The sequence below is a fragment of the Humulus lupulus genome, chromosome 1 (assembly GCF_963169125.1).
Source record: "Humulus lupulus chromosome 1, drHumLupu1.1, whole genome shotgun sequence".
In the NCBI taxonomy this organism is placed as follows: domain Eukaryota; kingdom Viridiplantae; phylum Streptophyta; class Magnoliopsida; order Rosales; family Cannabaceae; genus Humulus; species Humulus lupulus.
Window position 1 is genome coordinate 243,562,418 of NC_084793.1, and position 11,835 is coordinate 243,574,252.

At 42.0% G+C, this 11,835-nt stretch overlaps 1 pseudogene; it reads left to right on the top strand.

The window, feature by feature from the left end:
* Nucleotides 1-425: 425 nt before the first annotated feature.
* On the top strand, nucleotides 426-4,311 carry LOC133831867 (diphthine--ammonia ligase-like; annotated as a pseudogene).
* Nucleotides 4,312-11,835: the final 7,524 nt, after the last annotated feature.

Sequence of the window (11,835 nt, forward strand, 5' to 3'; positions counted from 1 at the left end):
GCCTCCTCTGCCCTCTCTTTCACACTCACTCCATCGAATCTCTTCTCCCTCACGCGATTCTCCATCACGGCATCTCTCTTGCTGGAAGTAAGAACCCAAGAGTCTCCTGCCTATGGAAATAACCCCTTCATTCCATCTGAACCTCTTTCCCCTTTCCCTCTTTCTCTCTTCAATTCCGAATGTGTGCTCCTCTCAGAAATTAGGGTTTTTTATTTCCCTCTTTCCTCTTCAAAACCTCACAACCGAAACTAAAGATGTTATATTCCCTAAAATTTGCCCAACTTTCGACATCTTCTTTGGATGGGTAAGTTTCTACACTTTTAGTTTAAGATTTTTGGCGATTTCTCCCTTACGTTGCTATGTATCTATATCATATTTATATATATACTGACTCCGTAGCCTCCACCACTTCGACAACGGCGACAATGGAACCCCCGGAAGAGTCCGAAGAGACACCGCAAACAAAGCTTGAGTCCGAGAAGCCTGCTCCAGTTTCTTCCAGGGTATCTTTTTTCTTCGTTATCTGTTATCTATATTCAGCAGTATTTTTGTAAGTATCTATTTCAAGAATTTTGTTTTTTTTTTTTTGTGTTGCTTGAATGGAATTATGGACTTAGCAAAATCAATTTCTACTTTTGTTATTCCTTATGGTCTGTTCGAAACGTGATTTTAAGGATGAAAGGGAAAAGCAAGATTTATGGGATTTTCATTATAAAGAGGGTTGAAGGAGGAAATTTAGGGATGTAAATTCAGTGAAAGTTTGGATTTTTCATTTTTCTACGCCATGATGAAATGCATCCAATACGGTCACCAGGTCCTTTCACTTTTCTCTATTTGGCTCTCTCGAAAATCTGTTATTAGTTTTTTGAGTTTCTTTTTTTGTTTTGGTTAAATTCATTTTTATCATCTTCATGAACTCAACTGCCCAACTGAATAATCTAATGCTAGTTATTGTTATGGAATTTGATGAATTGGGTTTGTGTTATATCCACTAATGTTGGGTTGGGTTAAACTGAAAGAGTAACGATTTTCCACTTAATCATGTTGCCATTGGGTAGGTTGTGGCATTGGAGAACTTGATGCCAGTTGATGATTCAGTTGACGAGCTCGATAGCTACATGTACCAAACTGTAAGCTTTTTAATTTTTTTAAATGAATGCACCAGAACTTTATTTGATGATGAAATATGAGCTTCAAGTCCCCGAAAATGTATCTTAATTAGCTGTTTGGATTGGACTATTGATTGCTTTGATCAGGTTGGGCACCAGATAATCGTTAGCTATGCTGAATGCATGGGACTGCCCCTATTCAGAAAAAGAATACAAGGATCCACAAGGCAAGCCTTTATGCAGAAGCTTTTGGTAAAACCTGTATCTGATATTTTGGCGAGTTACAACGTTTTCTTCATATTTTCATAAAGTGATATGGGGAACAGTAGCAGTATGACTAGCTTCGTGATCAGATTTCAGAAGTAGAAGGGTGAGGAGAAATCTTTTATTTTTTTTGAAAGCTGCAACTTTTTGAATGAAGTTATCTTGATGAGATCTTTGTACTTAAAAAAAGGATCTTTACTACATCACAAGAGCTTACAGTAGTGTCTTTTTTATTAGGCGGTTTGGTCTTCTTAAAGAATTTTTTGTGTCCTGTGATAAAAGGGTGCATGTAAAGCTTACTTTTCAGTTTCCAATGAATTTTGTGGATATTTCAGGCATGAGGAGCTTAGCTACACAACAACTCCAGGTGATGAAGTTGAACATATGTTCATTTTGTTAAATGAAGTGAAAAAGCAGATACCTTCTGTTGGTGCAGTATCTTCTGGTGCCATTGCATCAGATTATCAGAGGATGCGGGTGGAAAGTGTGTGTTCAAGGTTAGGGCTTGTTTCTCTGGCATATTTGTGGAAACAAGATCAGTCATTGCTCCTTCAGGAAATGGTAATTTGTATTTTGGTATGTGAATTTGTTCATTTAACATTGAAGATTCGTACATCTCATACAATGGTTTTCTTTTCTACTATAATCAGATAACAAGTGGGATATTGGCTATTACCGTAAAGGTATAATTTTTAATTTCACTTGTTATTTAGTCATGCCTTTTCTTGTTATATTTTGGAAAGAGTTCTACCTTCTATTGAACAGTATTTTTTCTCCTGTTATAGGTCGCTGCAATGGGGTTGGACCCTGCAAAGCACTTGGGAAAGATTTAGCTTCCCTGAGTCCCTATCTGCATAAGTTGAAGGGGTATGCTATTTTTTCCCCTTATATTATTTTAAGTTTAGCATTGTAAATTGATGGTTAACTATCATCCTTGGCAGGTTGTATGGAATTAATGTTTGTGGTGAAGGAGGGGAATATGAAACATTAACACTTGATTGCCCTCTCTTTGTTGTGAGTTTCTTCCTTTCCTTTTGGCTGTGGATATTTTATAATTTCCTGCTTTCTTAAGAGGCTTGTTGTCTTCATGATGATCATGAGTGTGCAGTTAGTAACTTAGCATCATGTATTTATAAATTTTTTGTTTGTGTAATTATCTGGTTTAGGTAATGATCTCTGCTACTAGAGGAAATGTTTTCAGATTATTTATATTTTGATAAAATATACACTTGTTATGGTGTCACCGTTACAAGGTTTATGGTGATTGTATTTCCATTTTTGGCTCTATTTTATTTATTTAATTTTGTGGTTACAGAATGCTCGGATTATGCTCGATGACTCTCAAGTTATTCTGCACTCTTCAGATTCTATTGCTCCAGCTGCGGTCCTTCATACCTTAGCTTTTCATTTGGAACATAAGAAATTGCATTGTTCTTTGCCTGGCAGTGGTGAAACCCACGAGATCTGTCTGGAGAATAAGGGTTCTATCTTTGAAGTGGAGGGAGACAGCTCACAAGTATGTGACGCTGCAGTCTAGTCTGCTGTTGAAGTCCTTGACTCGATCACTATTGCAGAAAATAAGCTTCACATTTCGAGAACACAGAAAGGTGATACATTTTCCATTTGTTGCTAGTTGGAGCATTCAAGCAAATCTCCAGCAGGTAATCAAAGGATAATTAGTTTGTAGTACACAGATCTGCAAGCTTCTGTGTTTCCCTCTTGTTCATTCCTTATGGTCAGTGCTTCTAGTCTGCAACATAATCATTTTATGTTTTCTGAATATTTTGGTAGGGGTACAAGAAGAGTTGACAGCTGTGCTAAGGAAAATGGAATTGAAACTTGCAGAATATGGTTTTGGATGGGAAAATGTCCTCTATATTCATCTCTATATTGCTGATATGAAGGAATTTGCAACAGCAAATGAAACATATGTGAGATTTATCAAACAGGAGAAATGCCGTTTTGGTGTCCCATCGCGCAGTACAATTGAACTGCCTTTACTGGAAGTGGGGTTGGGTAATGCATACGTGGAAGTTTTAGTGGCAAATGACCATACCAAAAGAGTTCTACATGTACAAAGTATTTCCTCTTGGGCTCCCAATTGTATTGGACCATATAGCCAGGTGCAAAGCTGCATGATCCTTGTTACTGAATTGATAATTGGGATAAGCAATGTGCATTATTCTTGTTTGGTCAATTATTTAATTCTAGAGAATTTCTTTTCCTGCTCTGATTTCATGTTTTTGTTTGTTGATAGGCAACACTGCACAAGAATATACTTCATATGGCCGGGCAATTAGGGCTTGATCCTCCCACAATGATCTTATGTGAGGGGGGCCGTCACTGCTGAGTTGGAAAAGGCATTAGAAAACAGTGAAGCTGTGGAAAAATGTTTTAATGGTTCAATATCTACTTCAACTATTGTATTTGTCATTTACTGTTCAGCACGTATTCCCTCATCTGAGAGACATCAGATTCAAGATAAGCTAGATGTATTCCTTAAGCAAATAAGGCCTTCCCATTTCAACAAATCAAGCATATCTGAAGCTGTTGATCCCATTTTTCTGTATATCCTAGCCCTTGATCTGCCAAAAAGGTATATATGTAGTTTATCTATATGTAAACTAACTTTTCTACATTTTCACTAAATGTGTCTCCTGAAATTTGGTTAAATTTGTATTCATATGCCCTTGGCGTCTTTTGTCATACAGAGCACTTGTGGAAGTTAAGCCCATTCTTTTCATCCAGACCTGGTGACCGTATTGGATGCATTTCATCAGGTTTGTTCTTTTTTTTCTTGGAAACATCCACCCTCGCTGCCCTAGTGGACATTGTTTGCACATGTTTAGAAACTCTATTATGTGGTCAGGGAATTTTTGAGCCTTTTTCTCCTTATTTAATGTTGAAGTTAAACTAATTGCTCATTGTTTTATGTTGGAAGTTATAATATGATTTACACTAATGAACATGACTATTTCATATATGTTTCATTATCTTGCAAAGCTGCTTTGTTATGGTTTATACTGTACATATTTTTGTTTAATCTAACATTACTTACTTAAGTAGTGTTGGGTTTCATTGCTTTTTGCTTTTCATATATGTTTCATTGCAGAGTTAAATTGTTTGACAATAAGAAGAGATTAACAGTTGTAGGCTTTAAAAAAATTTCAGAGAAACATCATGAGGAGGTTTGCCTTGGAAACATGAGGAGATTTCAATTTAGAGAGCTTCAGATGGCAACAAACAACTTCAGCAGCAAGTACTTGGTTGGATGATGAATTGAAGGATGGAGCAAGTTTCATGCATGATTTACTTTTGTGTATCTTGTAATGTTTCTGTTTTTCATTTTTAAAGTAAAAAATGTTCAAGATTATAAAACTTTATTATGTTATGCTTTCAAATTTAAGTTAGAACTAAGATCTCATGAAGTAGACATATTTATGGTTTGAATTAGTTATTGTTTAATGTAATACTTGTGGTTTATCAATCTATTGAGAATTACATTTTATGATTAATTTTGATTTTTTTTTTTATCAAAATACAATAATGAAAATCTTTTAATTAAAAAAAAAACCTTATAAGTATACTTATCAAAATAAAATTTAAAATATATTATCCACACTAAAGTAATAAAATTTTATTACTAGACTTTTAATATGTTAAGATTTAGAAATATATTATAAGTATAACAAATTGTTATGATTTATATAATATAACAAACTAAAAATGCTATCAAAATAATCAAATGTATCAGTGGAAAAGTGTTATGCATAAAGTATAAGATTAAACTCCAAATTTATAATCAAATACTCTAACTAAATGTTATTATTTGAATATTATAGCAACTAAAATGTGTTATTGAATAGTTTAAGATAACATCGAACATAACATTCGAATACTGTTGTTGACTGTGTTTTTAGCCAACAACGTGAGAACGTCAATAACGACAAACCTTCAAGAGAATTTAAATAACACAGACGGTTCAAAACAAGAAAAGTAAATAACACACAAGATTTTTATAGTGGTTCAGCCCCGATCAGTCGGTAATAGCCTAATCCACTTAGAGTTGTGATTATTGATCTGTACTCAAGATCAGATGGACTGAGCCAACTGAGTTTCTCCAGTACAGATTGCAAAAATACAAGAATTCTCTCAAATATCAGCACTTTCTCTCTCTAGAATACTCAGACCCAAATTTTCTCTCTCTAGAAAGAAGAAGCAGAAAAAGCCCCTCTCTCATCCCATAAGCCCTCTATTTATAGGCTTAGGGTCATACATACGGTATCCCTTAGAACCGGGATATTTTATTATATTTATTACATTTAAATTACAAAGAAACATTCAAAATTCAAAATGTAACAAACCCCCCATTTGTGGGAAGAATGAGAGATTCCCGCGTATCTTGTTGAAGCTGTTTCTGGGAATCTTGACTTAGTCTCCTCTAGCTAGTTGATCCACCTCCTACTGACCACCCATGCAAGTGCTGGTTGAACATGTGCATGGTGGTAGGACAAACATTTGTTGGTCGGACGTGCATGGTGGAAGGACATGCACTTCTCTCCTCTAACATGGCACTCTCCTCTAGCATGCCATGTTTCTCCTTGGACCAAATCCTTGGGGTCTCCTAGGACCACCCTCTTGGGGTCTCCTAGGACCACTCTCTTGAGTTCTCCTCGGATGCACTCTCCTTAGCTCTCCTAGGATGCACTCTCCTTAGCTCTCCTAGGATGCATTCTCCTTAGCCTCCTAGGATGCACTCTCCTTAGCTCTCCTAGGATGCATTCTCCTTAGCCTCCTAGGATGCACTCTCCTTATCTCTCCTAGGATGCATTCTCCTTAGCCTCCTAGGATGCATTCTCCTTAGCTTTCCTCGGACCAAGGTACACTTGGCTTGGTTATGACATCTTTCAAGCAGTCCAAATTCTTCGTCAGTCTACCGGGTCACTTTATCACAACTCTGAGGAGTCAATGTATTTATTGACTATTTAATGTGTCTTTTACGGACCATGTACTGCCACTTGTCACCTCTATTGCCACGTCATTGATCTCCAATTTTTGGGTATAACAACTGTTATAGAAAAGACAAGACTTTTAATAACAGGGGCTATGTTAGCATTTTCAGAAGCGTTATCAATACTCCCGATTAGCAGTTTTTAAGTGTTATGATTACTATTTTTTCTTGTAGTGAAAGTTGGATAACATGTATTTCCTAGAAAAGCATAAAGTATCAATCACAGCACCAACAAAAACTAAGACTATTACCAAAATGCATAGAGGCAAAAGGATATAAATCAATCAGAAATAAATAATTGATAAAGTCAATTGTCTCGAGGTTAGAAAACCTCATACAAAGTTACAAAAAAAAGTGTTCAAATAATAAAAAAAGAAAAGTCCTAGGCTTCGCCCGGCTGCTCTGATGAGGTCACCACCTCGCCCTCCTGCTCGGCAGCTGCGGAGGTCTCCCCGGTCTCGGAGGGTGCCTCTTGTTGAAGGCGAGCTTTGAACCCCTCCCAGAAGGACTCCCATGCATCCGCTCCTAGAAATGAGAAGTCACCATCCGGGTTGAAGACCCAGCAGTGATACAACATATCCTCCATGGAGGAGCTGGCAGCTGCCCTCTCCGTCGCCATGGCGGCCTTAGCCTCCTCGACCTCGGCTTTCGCAGTGTCCAGTGCAGCCCGAGCAGCCCTGGCCCCCTCAAGTTCGATTGTCGCAGCCGCTAGGGCGGCCTTGGTAGCCTCTGCTTCCTGCAGCTTGGATCAGGATGCATCCAACTCAGCCCGCGCGGCCGCCAGGGCATCCTTGGCATCCTGTTCCTGATTTTGGGCGGTCTTGAGGGTGGCCAAAGCAGTCGGGTGCTCGACCCTCATATCCTCGAGCCGAGCCTTGGATTGGGATATGCTCCGGTGAAGAGCCAGGGCACCCTACAAGACAAAAAGGTGACAAGGCAATTGCCTTAGAAAAAAAAGAGAGAACGAGCGATGCATGATGAGCAAAGAATACAAATGGCAAAGCCAACTTACCGTTAGAGCCATCCCCAGCGAAGACTCCATCACGCTCTCTGGGCTCCTTGTTTCAATCGCCCGCAGGTCCCTTTCGGTGGAGTTATAGTAGTGGTCCACGATGTAGCTCGCCGTCTCGTAGATCGTCCCCCGAAAGACATCAAGGATCTTCTCCAAGGCCCGAGGATCCACCAGAACGTGCACCTCGAGGGCTATGGTTGACAAAGTCCCGGGGTCCACCTCCATTTCCCGAACAAAGGTGGGAGCTCGGGGAGGGGGTGGGAGCATCTTCTCCATTGCAGGAGGAGGTGGAGGTACCTTTGCCTGGGCAGCCGGGGTTCGGTCTTTCCCCTTTGCAAGGGACTTGGACGTTGTCCCGATGGCCTTCTTTGCCACCCAGAGCTTCTTCAACATGGGCCCGGAAGCCCCGGCAGAAGGGTTCCCTCCGGGGAACATAGCTCGCAAGTCTTTGTTCCCGGGCTGAGACATCTCCTTTGGTAAAATAAAGACAAAAGCATTAGTATACAAGTAAGTATTTATGCAAGAACAAAAATAAAAGGAAAAAATGGAACTCAAGTATATATTGAAAGGGTTATGTTGAGGTCTAGGTCATTTCGATGGCGTTGAACGGGCTGGTTGGGATTGAACCTAGCTAGTCGGGGATCCGCGGTGGCCCTATCTAAGCCCCTAAACAGATAAGGGTTACCTTGGCCGGAGGGGCCGGCTGCTGCCCCAGACTGGGCCCTCTCCACGTTAACTTCTTGGGCGACCTCCAGTGCCCGCTTCTGCCGTACGAGGGGCACCTCGTCCTCCTCTTCTCCCTCGGCCTCCTCCTCGGGGATGGGCCTCATCTCGCGAGCTGGGGGGAGCCCCCATGGTCTCCTAAGGTTTAGGGTCTGGCCCGGGGAGATCAGCTTGCATGCCAGCATCGTCTTGTCGGACACGAGCTGGCGATAGTCCTTTTCGTTGGCGGGCAGCCCCGCCTATGTTTTGTATTGACCCCCGAGGGTCATAGACTTGCTCGTCCTCGCGAAAATGGCTGCAGAGTTGTTTCTAAGTCAGAAACTAATAAAGGGGAGCTAATCAATACTTAATTTACAAACTAAGAGTGAAGGATACTTACGAGGGCGGTTGAAATAGTGATGTTCGCAATTGCGAAACCCCTTGGACATGAAGAACTGGTCTTTAAATTCGTTGGGGGTGGCTGGGCAGCTCGATGACCGCAGTCGTGTTTGGAAAACGGGTCAGATAATAAAACCCGTCGCCTCGCCCCCTCTGCTCTGGGCTGGCCTTGAGGCAGAAAAAATAAAGGATGTCCGCTGGCGTGGGGACCTCCCATTCCTGCTTCAGGAATAAGTATCTCAACCCCGCTAAAAAACGGTATGAGTTAGGGGGAGCTGGAAAGGAGCCAACTTCACATAGTTGAGGAAATCCGCGAAGTACTGGTCAAGCGGAAGGAAGGCCCCAGCCTTGAAGTGCTCGTTGCTCTAGGCCACATATTCCACATCGAGCAGCGCACAGCTCTGCTCGCCGCCTAGGGGAGGTCGGGCGTCTAGGGCGCCCTCCCCCAGCTCAATGTTGTGGGAGAAGAATATCTTATTCACTCTCCCATGGCTGGTGATCTTCGAGATGATCTGCTTAGCCTCGAAGAAAGCATCGGGTCCCACCTCGAGCTCCTGCTCCACGGCCGAACCAAAGAAGGGGATGGGAGAGTCCGGGACCACCTCTTTCCCTTTGGCTTGCTGAGAAGACGAGCTGCCAGCAGTCTTCTTAGGGCCGATCTTCTTTGCTGCCATCTGGTCGCCTAACGAACAAAAGAAGAAAGTTTAGAAAAGGCGACCTAAGCATAAGAAAGAATATGACACGAAGTGTTTTCTTTACACGGGCTGAGGTAATCTCAGCCCGTGGAGAGTAAGACCACGCAGTTTTATGAACACGCGCCTGTGCTCCCAACGGGTCCCCGATTACTCAGAATCCGTGTGTCAAGAGGGTCAGAATGAAAATTTTTCCTTGGAAGGAAAGTTTCAGTAGCCAAGCAGTGCAAAACCGCCTCTGAGGCGTGTCCCCTAAGCTACCCGGTTTGTGCATCTTAAAAACTGGTTCTTCCAAATAGGCATACAAAAGTTCTACCCAGAAAATTTCCCCATAAAATGTACCCTTTGAGTCGTCCGCCTAAATGATTTTTTCTACGGTCGATGCCCTAGAATAAAAACCTATGCCTATCATACCCACACAAACCAGCAGAATGCTGCATGTGGCTACAGGAACAATTTACCCTAGCAATAGTAAAAAGGAAATTTAAATCATGCATAAGCGTAGAACTTACAGAATATTTTGCTGTGAGGGGGCTGAAATGGTCGTCTGGGTTGGAGTCCGGCTAGAACTGCTGGTGCCAAAGCCTCAAGGGAACTCTTGCGCCTGAACTTCTGGAATGCTTGGAACGGTAACCAGAAGGGAGAGAAAGAGTTTTTGAGACTGAGAAGAAAGAAGAAAACAAGATAATTTTTTGAATGAACGGGTGGCCCATGAGTAAGGTGGCCACCCCTTTTATATACGTAAGAGGCCAAGTGAGGGGCGTCCGTTGGATTGCCCTGATGTAGGATTCGAGGATGCTGTTCTTGGGAGACGTACCGTCACCAACCACGATGCTCCATGTACTCGACGCCTGCGTAATGGGCGGAATGTGAGAAGTCCACAAAGAAGCCTAAAAGCCCCCACTGTGGCCCCAGGTGACGTCATGTGCCACGAGCAGGGGCTTGGGCGACAAATGTACGCCCTAATTCTCCACGGGCTATTAGCAGGCTGAGATATGATGTAATTGTGTATCATCCCTGTGGGTGGCCTATTCCCGAAGCTGCTGCTCCCAGGTCCCACCTCTTTAGCTCAAGGTAACAACAGGTTCACTGAAGTTGCTAAGGAGTCGGGTCAGAAGCATGGACACCGCGGGCTAAGAAGACATCCAGCTCGAGGTACGAGCCTGAGTTGGCGTCTATGTCCCCTTATAAAGTCAACCACACAATATAAACGTGCATATATCAGGCATCACGTGTCTAATATATCCCTGAATTTTCAGACACGCAGCCTAAACGTGCGTGTTCAGGCATCCACGACTGGGTTGGGCCGTGCGGCCCATTATCCCCCTTACCTATTGATTAGACCACACTTCATTTGTTAGGTTTTAGGAATTAATCATGAATGTCACAGAGATGACATGATGGGTAAGAAGGTCAAGGGATGACCCCCCTTGCCAACCCTGAGGTGCCCTCTCCTATTAATATGGAGACCCTGGGAGTTGCAAGGGGTTGGAATCTATTATGTAAAGAAATACCCTGTAAAAAATACCAAAAAACTAGCAATAATATTGGCTGGTGGAGTAGAAGGAGTTTAACCTTTGAACCACCTAAAAAAAGTATTCGTATCACCATCTTATTTTAAGATCATTCATCTGTTTTGGTTCATTACTTAGCACTAATCTCACTGTCTTATTCTGTTAATTACCTGTTGTCGAAGAACCGCGTCAACACAATGGTTCTCACTTATTCTCCATAGCAGATTAAACCGGCACTGGCGCCACGACCTGCTGAACTGAGGTGAGGCCTGCTGCCTCAACTATCGAAGCTCTTCTTCTGTTTGTTGCAGTCTTGCTTCCATCTCGGCAAACATCTGTTGCCAATTCTGTGGGGCAGGTGGAGGGTCCTGACCCTAGTCATCCTCGGCCCTACTGCCGCGGAGTCTAGATGATTGTCGAGGCATCTCAACAAATATGCCAGCAACCAACGACGCCGCTCATCAGGCATGATAACAACATCCAAAACCACCTCCCAAACACATTAACCATCCACATACAGTAATTCACATAACATATAGATAGCATATAACACACAATGGGCCATGCCCTGACACCATGCATATGTTAACTCATTCGTCATGCTCTATAAGAAATAAGCAGGCAAACAGGGCATTCAAGAACATATTCAAGCATATTAGTCAATCATACCAACCAACCCTGAGTCGAGCTTGTCACTGACAGCGAGCGTACATGTTCGGTCAATCTCTAGAACCATAAACCTTGGCTCGCTCTGATACTAAGTTGTAATGCCCTACTTCCTTAGAGCCGTTACTACGTGAGTTTAAAATGTGCATTCAACTCGCTAATCGAGAGTTTAGGTCAAAAAGTGTAATTAAGCTATAAACAGAGTTATAAACCTTGAAAAGTAATTCCATTTACTGAAAATTATAAAGTGGTTGACACTTGGGATCCCAAAATACTGTTTAGAAATATTGACAACATATAGGTACAAACCAAGTCGACTAGACGACAAAATCTAAGTTTTAATAGAATCATCTCCCAAAACCACTGGCTGTGGTAGCCAGGCAGGCCAAACATGTACACGTCGCTTCATGCTTGCCATACTCATGATTAGTTGGCTTTCTCCTTGCCCTTACCTGCACCAGAGAGC